Source organism: Prinia subflava, chromosome Z, assembly GCF_021018805.1.
Source record: "Prinia subflava isolate CZ2003 ecotype Zambia chromosome Z, Cam_Psub_1.2, whole genome shotgun sequence".
Taxonomy (NCBI): Eukaryota; Metazoa; Chordata; class Aves; order Passeriformes; family Cisticolidae; genus Prinia; species Prinia subflava.
In genome coordinates, this window is record NC_086283.1 from 7013163 (window position 1) to 7031674 (window position 18512).

At 37.8% G+C, this 18512-nt stretch overlaps 1 protein-coding gene across 1 annotated transcript in view; it reads left to right on the forward strand.

The window, feature by feature from the left end:
• Positions 1–18512, forward strand: part of COL25A1 (collagen type XXV alpha 1 chain) — a 302634-nt gene that overhangs the window by 83300 nt on the left and 200822 nt on the right. The gene's annotated exons all lie outside the window — the stretch shown is intronic.

Here is an 18512-nt window from a genome sequence, read left to right on the forward strand (position 1 = left end):
CAAATTAACAGTGACAGAGCTGTATAATTTAATAGTTTTGTCTTGGTCACTCAACTTAAGAACGTGACATAGGGACTGTGAATTTTTTCAGACCCTTCTTTTCCAGTAAAGTCTCTGTGAGAGTTAGGAGCCTTTTTCTTCCCCTGTTGTTTTGTGCCCCTGCAACAGAGAGGAGATCGAGCGCCCGAGGGAGAGCACGCGGAGCGGCCGCGGTTGGCAGGGCCTGTGCGTGCCCAGGGAGCGTGCCCTGGCTGGGTGAGGCAGTGTGCTGCTTGAGGTAGGGCCACTGCAGGCTGCCAGCAAACATCACCCAGCTCTGCCCTGCCTCGCACACACACCATGGTGAGTCACACGCCAGGGCTGCTGTGCTGGGGAAGAGGAAAATTGTCAGGAGGGCATGCAGTGAAAGGTGGCCTCACAAGGGCACAATGTTACTCAGTTTTTCTTCAGCCTAACAGGTGGCTTGTCAACATAACTGTAATTTTATATAGAGGTATTCAGAAGCTTTAGAGACATAGACTATGGCATTTCAGTTATGTCCATGCCTTTGATACTGGCGGTGCAGTGCTGGGAATGGTATGGCACTATTTAAACTCGGTGTGTGTCAGTGTTGGCTACATGGTTGTGTGCCTGGTGCCAGCTCAATACTTTCTTGTGTCAATGACTGCTCATGCTGTGCATGTAAGAGGCAGCTGGAGTAGTAAAGCTTGGGTTTCGCAGATTTGTTGATAATATGGATGCTCACCATGTTACAAACATCACAGTAAAAAAAAGCCCCTTGCTAATGCATGACGTTCCATCAGCTGAACAGAGGAGTTTAATAAGTGGAGAGATAATCACACATGGTTTAGAGTATCACCTTTGTTAATGGTTCTGGTCCATGTGGATTCTGAGTGTGTGTTCTATTTTTGTGGTCTCTCAAGAGGATCAATATTACATTCTCTGGAATCTTTAGGAAGAAATAAGAACACTTTTATGATTTAAGAGTGGCTTAAGGAGTATTTTAAATCTCTGGATTATAACAAACCAACTAACTTGAAATCTGTTGTTTTTTTCAAATTTGCAAAGGCTGTTATCTTTTTTCAGTTTTTATTCTGACAGATGATTTCTTTCTCATCTTACTTAGATTAGCTCTACTGACTTTCTTAATTCATATCAGAATGCAAGAAGGAAGAACACGATCGCAAGGACTTTAACTTCTGCCACATTTTTGTAACTGTGATAGCACCAAGGATCCTTAATGTGTCTGAAGTCTGATTACATCTCTGTAAAAGGAATTGATTAGCAGTGAGCCTGATGTTGCTTCCTTTATGATGTAGAGAGGTGTTTTTGTGCTGGTGATATCAGAGGCACTTGATGCAGGCTGTGCTGCTTTGCCTTTCTTATGAAGAAGAAACTGTGAGATTTATATTCATTGCACTCTGCCCATCAGCCTGAAATAAAATCATGTTCATATCTGATTTCTGCCAGTAGGCATAAATGGATGGGAAAAAAGCTCTTCTAACTGCTCATAAGGATTTTTGTGGCAAAAACAGTTTCTTGTCTGCTTTAGCCTGAAAATCTTCATTTAAATCTGAACTGTGAATTTCCTTGTTTAGGTGAAGGTCCCCCAATAACATTAATTAAACTTTTTTTTTTCTCCTTTTGGCTGTTGTGGCCTCAAAATCATACTGCAGAGGAGATACCCTTCTACAGTAACATCTAACTATAATTATGTTAGATTGTTGATTTGTAGTCCCTGAAATAAAAAGTAATTCTGATTAATTTTAATTTTTTAATTCATTTGCTTTCTAATTATGCTTAGTGGGTTACTGGTGGTCTTCTGTTTACTCTGGAGTTGCTTCTCCCTTTTCACTTGCAGCTGCTCCATTTGATGCCTTGGAAGCTGTAAATTAAAGGAAGAGGAATGGTTGCTTAGATCTTCCCTAGTGGTGCTTGCAGCACTAAGAGCAGGGGAGTGGCATGAGAAGCACCACCCCTCTGAAATGGTATAGAATCCAAACACCTACTTGTTATTTAGAGCTTTAAACAGGAAAAGACTGGGCCTTTTACACTGAAAGCAGAACAGATGAGCGAAAAAGAGCTGTGTGAGGATACACGAATATAGAGAGAAAAGTCAATCATCCTCACTGATTAGGACACCATGGTGTTTGTTGTCTGTTTAAAACACCCTATTAAGGAGCAGGAATGCCAAGAGGGAAGATAAACGAGCACTTTTAGCCTGTGTAGTGGAGCAGTGCTCAGTGCTGTCTTCTTACTCTGCCATGCAGCAGCTCAGCAGTGTGAAGAGGAGGATGCTGAAGTTGCAACCCTGCCAGTGGATATTCTCTTCCCACTGTGTGGAGTGGCCTGAGTGCCCAAAGATGAGAATCAAAACTGTTAAGCAGGAGACAGGATAAAAGACAGATACTCCTTTTGACCCTTGTGATACATGCCGGGGTGGTGACAAGTTCTAGGTAACCCTTTTTCTTTCACTTTGGGGTGTTGGAGACTTTGTCCAGTGTTTGCTGTAGAGTGTGTAGGATTGCTCATTGCTGTGCCAGTCAGAATTTTGTTAGTCCAAAATCTAGGCCCGTTGCTCCTCACCATAGCTACTGGATTCTGGACCTTTAAGTCAGCAGAGATCAATGTTAATTTAAGAGATAAAATAATATGTCATGTAACTAATTAGGGTGTTACAGGAAGAGAATCATAATTTCGTAATCTGATACATATAATAGCAGCCCTTAAAATGGAATCCATGTGATTTTCTTAGGTGGTCACATCTGGAATTACTGATGATGTTAAGGAATAAAAAGGTGGAGAAATATGAATTTTTCAGGTAAGAGTGTGGAATGAATGATCTAGTGAAGCTTTTATTCCTGGCTGATTAGACTATTACTTTCCTTCATAAAAGAGAATATTGTGTCTGGATGTTTGCCTAGTGCTTGCCAGAAGTAAAATATTTGAAGGCCATTTCAGCTTTAGTGGAAGAAAACATCTGCCATAGTGAGGAGCTGGAAATTTAGGATCCAAAGCCTCTGAATTATTGACATTCTGGTACAACAGAGAAAAAGATACGGGTCAGGAATGAAGAACAGAGTATTACAGATTGATGATTCAGCTGGGAATTGACAAAAACTGGAAATAATTTATTATTATTAGAGAAATCAGGAAAGTTGGAAAGGAAAAAGTCCAGTCCATAAGACCAGTCATCTAGCTCTTCAGAATTTCAGAGGTTGCCTACGACTGTGATGTAATAGGCTTGTTTTCAGACCTACCTTTTCACTGCACTGTTCACCAAAATAAGCAAACATGGTTAAAGGAAGTACTTTTTTGGTAGTTTATGGGGTGGTTTTTTGTTGGTTTGTTTGTTTTTAAATTGTTTTAAAGACAAGAAGCAATATGGGCGGATCTTTATCATCTGTTTAAAGGGATGCGAACAGTTACTGATCCAATCTCAGACCCTTTAGAAAGACCTGTAGGGACTGGTTTGTCTCATGTGCTGCATATCTGAAGATACCTTCTGAAGGAATGGCTCAGTGTGCTTACTGATTGCCCAGAGAGGCTGTGGAGTCTCCCTTACTGGAGATACTCAAGAGCCCTCTGGATGCAATCCTGTGCCATGTGGTCTGCACTTGAGCAGAGAGACTGGGTGAGATGAGCTGCTGTGGGCCATTCCAACTTGGCTGGTTCTGGGATTCTGTAATGCCTTTTACTCAGTCAAAAGCAGCTCCCTGAATGCACCAAATCTATTGTGTGAAGTATTATCACAGAAAGAGCTTGATTCCTAGGATGTTGAAATAATAAACAGCAAGCTAAGGAGTAAGTCTGTGTTCCCACTGGTTTTCTGCCCAAAGATCTGTGGAACTCTTTGGTAATGGTTAAGAGGATAGTAACATCCAATGTTTGTGGTGCCATTCAGCTCCTCCACCTTCAACCGTCCTTTCATCTTATTCATTCTTAGTGAAGGTAGGAAAGGGGATTGAGACTTATTTGTCCATTTTATGCGTTGGGTACATTGTCACCTTTTTTGTGAATTCACATATAGAGTTATTTAGTACTGTGCCTCAATCTGTATTAATCATATGAACTGTTCTCCATTGGGATCATTAGAGGATTACCCTGCCATAAATCTACTGTATCGAGTATTTAATGCATAATCACTGGTAGCGAGTACATCCTGTACCACTGTTGAAATAAAAATAGGTCTTGTCCTAATACATGCAGCAGACAAGGATACTATTAAGATTCTTTCATTTTAGTATTTTGAAAGAAGACAAAAGTTTGCATTAAAAGCTTTGAAAATTATTTCATGTTACTTTAAAGATAAAGGAAATACTGGGGAAATGTGTGTTTTCTTTACCCAAAAGGAAAACAATGCCTCACAATTCCTTGTGCAATTCTGTAGTACACACTACTACCATACATTGAATATTATATGGGTGAAAAATGACAGGGGGGAAGGGCAGAAGAGACAGTGGTTGTCATCACAGCTCTTGGCATCTGATGAATTCGCCTTTTAATGGACTGTCTGCAAATCCATGTGTTTTAGTGAGAATGGGGAGAACCAAAACCTGGGTGGGTGGCTAACTTTCACTTCACCCCAGGAGACCATTGAAATTTAATGGGTTCTCTCATACTGGTGACCTAACTAATAAAGTTTTCATTCTGTGACTATGTAATTTTCTGTCTTCTTGGGGTTGCTTGCATCTGAAAAACTAGAATTTTTGATGTTGGATTTATCAGTGTTAGCCTTTGACAAAGAGGATTTTGTAAACAAAGCTGTATTTAAACCCCTGCGGCAAACATAGATGAATGCTTGAAGTGGGGGGTTGACTGGAGGGTCATGAAGATATTTTTTGACTGCTGAACTACACCAAGTAATCTTTGTAGGTTTTTGAAAGATATCATCTGTGCAGTTCTTTCATCTGGTAATCATACCAATAGTAATAATATTACTGGAAATAATTCAAAAACAGAAACTGAAAATATTTTGAGAAAAGGAAAATTAGGACTAAGAATAATGATAAATTCTTTAAGATATTTCTCACTGTGTGTCTGCACAGTGTGTATCAATTCTTGCTTCAAGAACTGTGTCCATCTGATTTTCTGGTAATATCATATTAAACTCCTCTCATTGAAACAGTTTTCCCTTGTCTGTCATGGCTCAGATAAAATAGTGTATAACTGAAGTTTTATACACTTCTTTTTCTCTTTTACCTGTTTACAGTTATAGTCTACAGTTCACAGTCATTTGGATACTTGGCAAAATCCTGTCTTGTCTTTTGTCAGCCAACTTTGTGCATCTGCATGATTTGATTATTGGTGTGGCATTGCTGGCAAGATGCTGTTTTAGAAAACTGAGTTGAACCAATGCTTATGTCTAAAGCTGTCTGTGGTGCTGTAATCCTTCACATTAGAATACGAATGTGATAAAAAGTACAACTTCAAGGTGCTTGGAGATAGATCACAGATGCATGAAGATGCCTAACTACATTGTTACTCAGTTGCTTGATCTTTAAATACTTACAGGTCAGAGGAAATGAAGATATGTTTTATTCTTGTCCATGTTTGAGTCCTGGGAAGCTGACTTCAAAAGCTGGGTCTTAAAAGGTCTTTGCTTTTATCTGGAACACACAAACCCCTTTAGAAACTTTCTTTATTTTTTGTTTCACTTGATAGCTAAACATCAGCTTAGCCAGTGTGCTAAACGGAGATGTTTAAATCCTTTCTTTTATGTGTTTCTAATTGTACTTTTTTTTTCAAAAAGGTCAAATTAGAGCTTGCACACTCTGAGCTGTGACAGTGACAACTGACAGGACTGGTGCAGTGCTGCCTCTTCAGGCAGACAGTTGGAAAAGCATCCTTTGAAATGTAGCCCTTACGAAATTTCTTACTCTGAAACTGCATCTGCTAGACAAGTTTGTGTTTACTTTCCCATGGACTATTTTCTTACCTTAAATATAAGAGATTTTGTCCATTTGGTGAGATCATATAAATACAGTGTCTTTTAAATAAATTTTGTGAGGGTGAGTATGAGTGTGGCTATGTATGAGAAAAACTGATAGAGAATGGAAGGGGTGGGAAGTGGATAGCTCCCTGAAAGTTCTAAATAGATTCTTTTATAGAAAGAGAAATATGCAAGAACACTTGGAATACTTTCTTATTTTACCTCTTTTCCTACTATACTAGCATTCTAAGCAGGGTTGTTTTAGAGGATTATGAATGCATTCAAAAGCAATAGCATGCTGTAAAATTAGACTAATGTATCTCAGTTGAATAGATCCAGAGTTAGCATTTTCATTATTTTACAGTTCTAGGATCACATAGTCAAAAACCAGTGGAGATTCTCTGGGAATAGAAAGGGAAAACTAAGAGTAGAAGTTAAATCTGGAATTCATATGTAAACAATGTTTTGGTACTTCAGCATTAGTTTGAAAATACTTTAATGAAAGTAGAGCAACAGTATGAAATAGCTATTTCAAAAAGAGCAGACAGGGTCGATGGAATGCTTTGTTTAGACATATTCTGTTAGTCCGTACAATTCTATTTATGTAGGGTCAAACTTTGCTACCAAATGCTGCTTCACTTTTCTCTGTAGCAAGGGCACTTCACTTATGAATTACAGCTGTTGAAACCAGCTCTTATAATAACCAAATTTGGTGGGGTGGCAGGATGTTTAAAATTGATACCTAAGCCTGAATAAACTTTCTGGAGTTCTAAAATTTTTACTGGATTATAACCTGTTGTTTTATAGCATGAAAAGTAATTTATGATGGTTAAAATAAGTGATAAATGGGAGTTTGGAATGTGCCGCTCCTGGTAGGCTAAGGGTTAGATGTGGAGGTCAGACAGGCTGTACAGGCAACCTTGCCTTTTCTGTAGAATGCATCAGTAATTCCAGTTTGGAAAAAGCCAAGCAGGCCAGTTGACTCAGAACAATTTAAGAAATTGCTTCAAGGTTCTTTTATTTTTTCCTAGTGTAGATTTTAATTTTACAGCTATTACTGCCTTCTGTCGTGAATTTCACGGCCGGTTGCCTGTGGTAGCACCACCAAAACAAATCGTGGACTTAGGTTTTATTAAATGCTGTCACAGTATATTAGTTACTGTTTGGGAGTGGTAGAAAACAAAGGCTGTAAAAGCAAGTTCACCTTGTTTTTAGGCAGCACCTGAAAGTGCTGCCTTTCTCAGGTGTGATGATTCTCTACATATGTGCTGTCTGGTCTTATTTAAATTAATATAAGTAGTAGTAGGCTTTTTCCATTTCCACTGGTAATGAAAATCCATTCTGTGGCTTTTTCCTTGTTCATCTGTATCCAGCAGTCTTTGTGGATTCAGTCCTTAATGATAGGTGTTAGAGAAGAGTGCCAGACAGACAGACCGGAGCAATTCCTTGTACTGACAGAGGATGACTGGGTGGGCTTGCAGTGGAGGATGGATATCCAGCCTTGCATCCTGCCTTTCCCTGGTGGAACTCATCATAGAGTAACTGGTGCAGGCTGCGAGCTCTTGAGTTATGGTGTCACGGCAGAGAATCGCATCCAGTGGTGCCATCACCAAACTGCAGAAAGGTGATTATTTCAAGCCTGTTCTTATTTTACTCCAGCAGAAATGGCAATTGGTCAATTTTCAGTGTGTAATGAGGTGTGTTGATTATTTCTTCAAATAAAATATTTCTGCTTAAAAAAAGCCCTTGATGGTTGTTGCATTTTTCTAGGTGACTTTTCATTTTTTGTTAGCCTGATGGGCATAAGTAGTGAGGCACCATCATCCTCAATGCACAGATTCTGCAGAAAGAAGCTGTTGCTAAATACCTAGATAAATATATTTGTTGTTATTAGAACATTAAAATAAAGTTTCAGGTGATGTAGCAGGTGCAATTGACTCCATTTTATTTGTATTTAGTTTTGAATTACAGTCATGTAATTTAGTTTCTTTATTGTGATTAAATGTTTCAATTCTCGCATCTGTGTTATTTAAAATACTGATACTGGGAGGTACAGTAGGAGATGGAAATACTTTACTTGAGAATTAAATGATTTACTAAATTACAGAGTTTAACTATTGAAACTAGTAGTTTCTGTATTTTAAAAGAAACATCATTTCAAAATGGTATTTGATCTGCTGTCCTATGTATTTGTTACATTATTAATTCCTGTATTACTGAAGCTAGAATTCTTTGTTCTGCTATTAAGTGCATAATACGAGTTCTGTCAAGTTCAAGGAGTCCTAACTAATTGAACTTTTGTCCCATGGAACATCATCTTTAGGGTATTAACGAAATAAACAGTGAGGCTAATGAATTTTCCCCTAAGTTCATCATTAAAATGATTTCTTAATTGCAAATAATCATTATGCACCCAGTTTTACATATATGGTAATTATGCTTTATACTGAACTTTTTATGTATTATGAAACAAACATGCTTCAAAGCATGAACCATTATCTCTAAATGCTAAGTGGAGACATCCACTAAGCATCATACATGGAAAAAAGTAGCTTATGTTATAGAATATTTTCTAGTTAAATGCTGAATAACTTAATTACTTAAAAAATGTGGGCTGAACATGACTTAGTTCTGCAGATACAGTATTAACCACCAGCAGAATCTGTTCTTGAGTCATAGATCCTCCAGTACTGTACCTGGCAATATTTATATAGGATGCTTGCAGTCATAGCAAAACATCATCTCTTTCCATGGTTCCTAAAATAAAGATCCTGAAGACCTTATCCATCCATTGTCACTGTCTTCGTATTAAAAAAAGTAAATTAATGAAGATGTGGAACCTGCACACAGCATCAGGAGCCCGTGGTAGTTCTAGGTTTGCTGTCCAAAATGGTCCAGACAGTGAAAGATAACAGGCTGTGGGTTTTTTGAGCAGATGTGACTATTACTAAGGTGGGTACCCTCTGAGCACACTTCCCTCTAGCTGTTCATACACTCTGTCTTTGGCTTTACTTGAAATTGAATTAAGAAGAGATTTGCTAGGACCTGTAAACCTGTGCTGAAATCAACAGTTGTTTTCCTTCTACCTATATGGTTCCTTGAGCAAAGCTGTATTCATATTTTTTTTAGTCACTTGTACTGAATAGGAGCTGAATTGTTCAGCTGAATGTTTAATGAATGTTTATTGTCAGGACAGATTTAGTGCAGGCAGCCTCTGCCAGTCTGCCTCAGCTGCATTGCAGAATGACACTTTTCCAGGATTCTGAGGGCAATTCATTCCTCATGCTAGTCATTGGCCTCCGTGCTCAGGCTGCCAATAAATTCCAAATTATGATGGTGGTTTTTGCGTGGCTAACAGGTGTTTCTGAGTAATTGGACCACCAAACCATTTGACACAGTAAGGAACAGAAAAGAGTGAATATTGCTCTATATGTAAATGTATTGCTTAGTGTATTTAGTGTTTATACACCATATTATGAGTTTTACAGAGAATGTTTGTAATTGACACAATAAAAGGGTGCAGTTAGTTATATGTTATGTGTAAAAAACTATAAGGCTGAACTTGTGTGACAGGTACTTCTGTTTGTGAGCAATTTTCCCCATTTAATATGCTGCAGGAGTAAATTTGATACCAGGAATGCAGAATATTCATGAAAGGCCATTTTTGTAGCAATCTACCTGTCTCCTCTTGTGTATTTCTCTGGTGCATATCATCCCTGGAAACGAAGACCACTGCATATGGACCACCCAAAGAGATGTTTCTGTGAGGTTTTGGCAAAGGGATGCAGTGCATTCCTGGCTGCTTCTTCCTCAGATTCCTCCGTTTTGCCCAAGCATGAGATGGGGGACTGTTTGTCCTGTGGTATGGGACAGACTCAGAGGATACATGGCCTTGGCACTTGGTGGTGTAAACCAGCTCACATCTGATAGCATGGTGTTCTAATGTTTATTTTATTTTATCAGTTCATTGCTATGGCATTTTGAATGGGTTCCTAATGGCTGCTCTTACAGCCCTCTCGTGGACCCAGGTTATCACTGTGTATTTACATCAGCCAAATGAACTGCAGGCATGAGTCAGAAAAAAATGCCTTGAATATTCTTGTCTATTCTTGTCTTGCCTTGAATCTTCTACCATCTTGCAGTACGGTAGAAGGAGCTGGAGGAGTCCTGGTTTGGGCTTCAGGGATTTGTACATTTTGAGTCTAAGTCAAGGTTGGCCATAAGAAGCCATGTTGTAGGAATGAAAGATTAAAATGCTTGCTTTTATAAAACCATCCTTGAACTTCTAGGTAGAAAGATTTCACAGCCTGGCAGAATTTAATTTAAAACCTCAGTTAATTGATGACTAAGTTGTTATGAACAGCTTTGGGTGTTGTCCCACTAATTCATAGCTGTCTGATAGGAAAATGACAAAGTGTTTTGAATGATGCTGGATTATGTGACAGTGAAGTCATTTAAATTTGAAACTGATCCTACGTGTTTAGAAGTTGTGCACTGTGTGGCATAGAAAATAGCCATTATTGTGTTCCTTTTTTTGCCCTTCCAAATCTACTCATTTGGTTCAAGGGAGTTTGCCCACTGATGTCCTCCATGTGCCATTTGGCAAACACTTATTTTCAGAATGAGAGACCACAGTGAATTACTTTTCTTTAGTTAGGAAATAGGAAAAACAATTTCATCTTCCTTCTACCTGCACTGAAAGTCGGTGTAGTAATGCTCATGCCATATGGAACTTGGATATTGCCTTAGCTGACAATGTACTTTGAAATCTCTGGGTGTAATATATACTGCATAATGGTATATGGTTTCGAGTGAATATTAATATAAGGATTTATATGTTTTTCTGTGACTTCAGCATGCTGTGAAGGTTGCTCCTTGGAGATTCAGAGTAGACTTAGAGACTTTTTTTAGTATGTAATTATATTTCCCCTACTCATTCTGGTTTTGAACTGAACTATTTGTGATGCATGCTGTTAAAATAAATTAGGAGGTTGTGAAGAAGTTTCTTTAGGTCTATATATTTATCTTTTTGCCAAACAAAGTGCTGTTTCATAGATACACTCCTGGGTCTTAACCCACGCAGAAGGACTGGGTCATAATTCCTTGAGTACACTGAAAATGGGATTTTTAGATGTCTCAGAAGAACCCTTAGGAGGTATTAGTTGATTAACTGAGTTGAGGAGAACTGCCAAAGACTTTTGCAATTCAAGAAGCCTAAACAGTTTTTTTTTTTATTTTTAGAACTGCACTGGTGTAAGCTTATTTTCAAAGTATTTGCAACAAGCCTGATCTTGAAGTATATAGTTATAATATCATGATGGTATATGAATGTACCTTTGTTTTTTCTTCAGCTTTTTGTATTAGGCTCTAGTTTGAGATGACCAGAGGTTAAATTTCATCTTGCCCATCAAAATTAATCTGTAAATGAGGTTGCAACTTATATTCTGGTATAATATATATATCTAAGTGGAGGTGATTTAATGATATTTTCATCATCTTGTAGACAGGTAAATGTTCTTGGTCATGCTTTTCCCCCCATTGTTTTTCTGTTTTGTTTGGTTTTTTTTCTCCTCCCCTTCCTTTTCTGGTTGTGTCTCTTGCCAGGAGGCTGAACATAGAATTTGACTGAAAGAGATCCAATTTAAGTGTTGTAGTGCAAACCCTTAGTCTTGTGCCTCGGAGTACATTTCAGATTTCTTTATATATAGTACAGCCTTATGTGTTAGGTATGACTGCTAGGCAGTGGTTTGTTATCCGCGTGCCTCTGTGAGGTTTAATAAGGGAAGGAATGTTTTGACTGGACTATGCAGCAAGTGTGATGAATTTTATGTGCTGCGTTACAAATCAGAAAATCTCTTTGGTCATACAAGCTGCATGTACCTAGAAAACAGCAGGTTCCTGTGCTGGAGAAGACTTTAGTGGGGAAATGATCAAGGCCTGATGCTGTTGAGGTAATTTTTTTGACTTTAAGTCCGCTCCACCTTAGCTGTGTGAAGTTTAATAGTACACAGAGGTGACTAGGAAACACACCACTTATATGTGTGCCCTAGTGTTCCTTTTTCTGCATCATCTACCACTGAAAATACCATTTCTTACTATCTCTCTCAAACCCAGTTCAGCTACTCAAGCTGTGCAGTGTAAGTTAGACTAGGTGAGACTGAGTTTCCCCCTATTGAGCCTTCCTCAAATCTTGTCTTCCACTTACTCCACAAAATAGTTGCACAGACAGCAGCACAAAGGCCCAAAAGAGACCTGTTCAGGGCACTCTATCCTGTATTATTCACACAGTATGTGTGACAGAAGTATATCCTTGCGGAGTTTTTTAAGAGGTTTTGAAATTTTTCTCTGAAAAGCAGAGAGTTTAGCCAGAAGTGGCTGAGCAACAGAAAAAGCAGTTTAAACAGTCAATATAATGGACATGGCAGTTGCAGAAGAGATTTAAGGGCTTACAGTTATGTTAAAAATCACAAATGTGCAGCATTCTAAATTTTTATGTCTTTCCAAATAACACTCTTTTTTTTCTCCTGGGATCCATTGTGGCAATGTGATGTTCTGACCTCAGGGCCCTGATACCTCAAAATGCAGTTTGATCTGTGTGCTATTAGATCCTTCTCTTCATTATTCTCACATAATGAACTGTTGCAGGAAGTACTGGACTCTCTTTAGATCAAGCTGCTGATCTGAAGGGTGACAGGAAAATCTTCTGTAAACAAATAACAGGAAAAAACTAAATACCTTCCTTCAAGCAAATAATTGTGCTGACTTTTATTCAAAGAGTATATGCATAGAGACAAAAATATTTTAAAAAACATTTTTTCAGTATCTAGTATTTATTTTACCATAAGTATATAAAAACTGCAGAGATGTCTTAACTCTAGCTTTACTGTTCCTTTTTTTAGTACTTACATATCTTCTTAAAAACTATGTATGACAGACTTTCATAACAGTACAATACCATGTTACCTAAGAAAAGGCCTTTTTTTGATTGTTGCGGGTAGTTTTTAAAATAGTCCATGATATGAGCATCCCTCTTACACATTACTGTTCATCTGTGTATCTTTGCTTGGCCTTGCATGCACACATTTCAAATGAACTTCTGAAAAGTAAACCAGTTTTCATTATTTTTGGTCAGTGTTCTGATTCTTAGGACAACATATAGCACAGTTCACACATGGTCTTATTTTTGAGGCTGTAAATCTCTCTGGAGTGATCTGGTCTCTGTGGCTTTCACTGGCTGAATGGAACCTTGTTTCTTTTGAACACTCTTTTGTGTTGGTTTTATCATTATGAGCCTCTTACTTGTTAAAAGCTCCTCGAACAAGAGATGAATTTTTTTTCTGTGGGACTGTTCCATATGTCAGAAATCATTGATGAGAAATCTTAAAGTTTGGAAAAGCGTGCATATATTTTAAGGGAAGCAAAATGAAGGAAATGATTAAAAGAAACCTGAGGCAGAGCAAGTACATGGAGAACTCTCTGTGCATTTAAGAGCAACTGTTATGTCGGGCCATGGTATGCATCACTGCTGCCTCTTGACAGGTTCACCATGGAGAGACACAAATTAAATTCTTTCAGTTGCAGTTTTGAAGCTAAAAGTGTTTGACTGGTTCAGCCCCTGAATGGTGTTTAAGGAATAAAGGGAAAAAGAGCAGGAAGTTCTAATTGGCAAATTACTTCTTGTTATTTAGTTTGGCTTCCAAATTGGAAATTACGATAATGAGCAGCTTTGTGGGACTTGCCCTTGAAGAGGACCAGGCAGCTTTTTGTTCAATTCCCATTTAATGTGAAGATATTCAAGGAACATATTGTAGCATTTAAGCCATCACTTTCTATTAAACAAGTATTCTAAAGTAATGGTTTTTAAATCCCTCTCTGTGGATGGCTTTTGAGATTTTAAGATGTCTAGGTGAAGTGTAGATTGCAAACAAGAGCCAAAAGGATTTTCTTGTTATGTAATATTTAGCAAAGTGACTTTCTGTATATTTCTCAGGTTGTAATAGAGAATAGAGTGTTCTATGCAACAATGGGAGTACTTCACGTCAGCTTTAATCTCAATAACTTGAATATATTAATTGTATATGTAACTTTCCATAATTCTAATTTTTACTTAATTTACAGTTTCTTAACAACAAGTGCTATAGTTGACTGAAGTCAAGATCCACTGCAAAAGATCTGATCCTGGAAATATGTTAATATGTTAAATTGCCATTAATATGTGAATTTTACCTTGCAGATCAAGGTTTGGAACTTGAACTGTTTGGTGTTACATATTTTCATTAACACAAGGAAAAAAGTCTGAAAATAACAAAAAAGGAGGTATGAAAACTTTGTTCTCTGTGAGAATAAAGGGAGAATTCTTATTTCTTAAAACATGCTAGGTTTGTGGCTATTTCTCTGAGGAACAGTGAAAATCCATTTTATGCGTCCACAGACACTGGACTGGGATTGTGTTCATGACATGCTTTCATTCTTCCTCTTTTGTGATTTCTTAATGCAAATTACTCATTTCATTTTTTATCTATGTAATGTTGTTTACTTTTTGTTCTGTGGAGCAGGATGCATACCTGCCTGGTAAAAATTTCAAGATTTGAGAGCAAGGAAATGTTGTAAACAAATCCATTACCAAGTTCTGTTCAAAATCTAAAGGCAGAAAGTATTTAGTGATGATACTTTTAATTGACCACTAAATAATTTTATGCTATCAAGAATCATTTCACACATGCACATATTTTCTTGCTTATGGTTCTGTAATTGATTTTCTTGTTAAGTTGCAAGCTCAGAATAAACAATCCTAACTGGCTGCCTTTTCACTTTTCAATATTCACATGAATTAAAATGGTTAAGTAGAATACTGGAAGGGAGTTAATTTGTTCAGCATGTTTCCTTCTGAATTGATTCCTTTCAACCCCAAATTTAGCCTAAAGCAAGTGCACTTACTGCCATTTTTTAAAACCTCTTAAAACAGAGGCATGTGATAGGAACACAATTCCTGAACTCCAGCAAGGATGCTGGATGCAGTTCTCAGACTGTCTGTTATTGTTTTGGTCTGAGTAGAAGACCAGTGGATGATTCATAGTCTCACCCTCCTGTCCAGCACAGAGAGCTGTTTGAGAGCAAACTCAAAGGCAATTTACTTCATGGCTTTTCTTTGGTTTAAGTTGCTTGAGGAACAGGAAAAGCAATTCATTTAAAAAAAAAAAAAAGTTGTGTATGCTGTTTAGTTACACTTCTGTGTTAATTCATGTGATCATACAACCGTGGATCAATATATACAAATTCGTATGTACATTCGTGTATGTGTACACTAATTAAGGAAACAACAGCAGCTTATAGCAGTAAATTACTAAATTTTCTGCTGTTGTGGACAAAACATTATTTGGAATTAGCCCCTTAAAAAATACGGTAGTTAACATCAGAGTTTCGTAGTCAGGCCACGAAGAGGCTTCTAGATAACCTATGCTGACCTCTTCTTGTATATCACAGACAATACCAGAGACCATAATGAAATACTGATATTCCTCTGGAAACTGCCTGCCGTGGCAGTAAGCAAGAGCAACAAATGCATTGGTAAATATCTGAGTTTTCTGCATTGTTCAGGTTGCATAGAATATATCCCAGTGGCTCCATGGAAAGCCTCTGTTCTCTTCTGGAGGAGGCAGTAGGGAAGTAAACCAAAGGCCCTTGCTCGTCTCAAACAGGGGGAGCCTTTTCGTATTGGAATGGTCTGATAATCAGTAATGCCTTGAACATGTGAACTGGTCACAAACCAGTCAGGTGTCTCAAAGGCGGATTCCTGCTGCAATTCTTGAACAGTGGGGTACTTCATCTTCTGTCTGCTTTGAACCTGTGGCTGGTCTCTGATGGTCTTTGGGAAGGCGTGCCCAAGTAGAGGGAACTGACCTCTCCAACATCTGGCTGAAGCCCTGGAGCATGAGATTCAGCCACACTGAATGTTGCAAAGTGTTACAAGCATGTGGAGATCAAAACAGCCAATTTTATTCTCCCCTTTTGGCACTTGCTAGATGGGGATAGGCAGGGAGTGTCATAGATCATGAAGTATCAAAGCTAAAAGGACAGCAGTGTCCCTGCAGCAGGGCCTCTCACAAATAGGCAATTGTTTGGGTTTGGTTTTTTTTTTTTTTTGTCCCAGGAAGTAGGGGATAAAAATGTCTTAGATATTACAGTCTTAGAAGATTCTTGTTAAGATCTTACAAAGTTGAAGATATATGCAGATAAAAGTAAGGATGAATTTAAGTAGACTTTGTTTTAACATATATAAGATACTTGAGAGACATTGTGTGGTGAGTTGCCACTACCAAATTCTCACTACCAAATCTGAGTATAGCCTCGAGTAGGAATATGTCCTGCTGTGGAGCACAGTCATGATTAATTAATGACACTAAGGACAGAACATAGAAGTACTGCCTAGTTCTTCCATCTCAGACATTACTGGATCAACTTGTGGTGATATGGCCTTTCTAATGTTTTTTTAATTGATATATATATATTTTCTGTTTCAACAGAAAGCAGTCTAAAAATAGCAGGGGTGTGTGTGTGTGGGGGGGGTTGGGTGGGTTTCTGAGCATAATGGCTTTAAACATCTTGGATGCTGTGCAGAACACCATACAATCGATAAACACACTGAGATCTTTCTGTGCTCTCAGGTATCCTTGTGACTTTTGCTAAAAGAAGAAGATGGAGCTTATTAAAACAAAAAAAAAATAGTTCTTAGTTTTTGAAGAAAATACATTATGTACCAGGTACCTTTTTTGTAGACGTTAATGGAAGAGCAAGGGCTGATGACACTTAATATCACAGAAAACTAACAGGATAAAAAATAAAGCTTAAACATTGGAGCTTAATGTTTTTAAGAGAAATGGTGTCTCTCTGTTTCAGTTGTCATCTTTTCATGACTGAATTCCTGTCAGGAAAATGTCTTCTAGTAAAATATGGGGCCCAGTACAGAGAAAGTTCATGCCAAAGTTGTCCAAAGATGAGTAATACAAAATAATTCTCCAGCTTTAGCACTTTAGAAAGACAGTATGCATAATTATTTTTACTGTGCTGTTTGTTCTCCATTGTAACCCAAGACATGATTTTAATATGTCTTGACAGTATAATAGAAACGACAGAAATTTGATATTTTAATCCTCTGTTTTAGAGTCACTTATGCTACATGTAACTTTGGTTCTTGGTTTCTCTTCAGAAATAATGTGTTAAGAAGGAGGAATATTTCATATTTCTGCTGAAGCAAAGGTGAAGCAGTTAGATAATTGTCATCCTGGAAGATTTCATGTCTCTTTTGTGTAATTCTGAGTTCTGAATTCAAAACAGACTTAGCAAATGATCAGCTGTCTTTATGATGGTATCTTTGAGAGGTTTAAAAAAAATTGGTACCTTTGTTGCATTTATATAGCTGTGTCCCATGACTATTAAAATGAAGATGGTTAATTCTTCTGTCAGTAATCCTACTGCAACTCCAAAAGCAGAAGCACTACAAACATTATAAATGAAATTTCACGGGGGCAGCAAGGCAACCTCACAATTTCTCACACAACAGGCCTCTTGGTAAAGAGAAAGAGCTGTCACTTGTAATTTATTGAGTGAAGCACACCACAGTTTTGGAGCCAAGAAGATACTTTTTAATATAGCTTTAATGATGCTGTATCATCCTTCATAAAACCCTACCGTTTACAATGTGCCGCATAAGCTTCTGGCAAGGAGGGAAGGTGCAGAGGAAAGGTAACACATTTTGTGCCTCCTGTTCTGGGTAGTGTATTTCTTGTATTACTTATTTTACTGTGGTTTTTCATGGTTCATCTTACTTTTATTTGCTGTGTCACTGGTAGTAAGTTCCCCCTTCCTTCTGTCATGCATCTTTGTTGATTTTATCTGTCTAGTAATAACACATAAATACAGCCATAAATTACAGAAAAAGAAGGTTTGTATTAATGAAGTCACTAGAGATTAGTCTGTCTACTTATGGTTCTTACACTCTGAATATAGATATTACATGAAAAGATATACTAACCACATTCAAAAAAAACAACACTCAGGTTTTCTGTCTTAAGTCCTAAAAAGTTGTGTGGCTTAGTCAGATAGCTTGGTAGACAGAAGGAAAACTATTTCCATCCAGGAAAATCTCACTGAGCCACCTCCTCTATACCTTTTGGGGAGATTATTATATATCTATGTAAAAGAGGAAGAGAAGAGCACAGAGAGCTGCAAAAATGGTAAATCCTCTTGGGAACAGGCTTATCCATATTTCCATATTTATTCATATTTCCTGGAGGCATGTGGCAACAAAAGACAGTCATGAAACTGAAGCAGATGCAGGAGCCAAGCTCAAAACAAAGCCCAAACCCAACATGGTGTATACACTGTGGAAGGGTTTAATTACAGGCATATTCCACCACAAATATGCATCACAGATATAGAATGCCTCCTTGTTATCAGCATGTGAATTTTCATCTGCTTCTGCTGGCCTTTATATCACCAGCATTGCCCAGTTCCTCATGAACACCAAAATCGTCCTCCTCATTATACTTTTCTCATTAACCGTAATTAGTTAAGGAGTAAA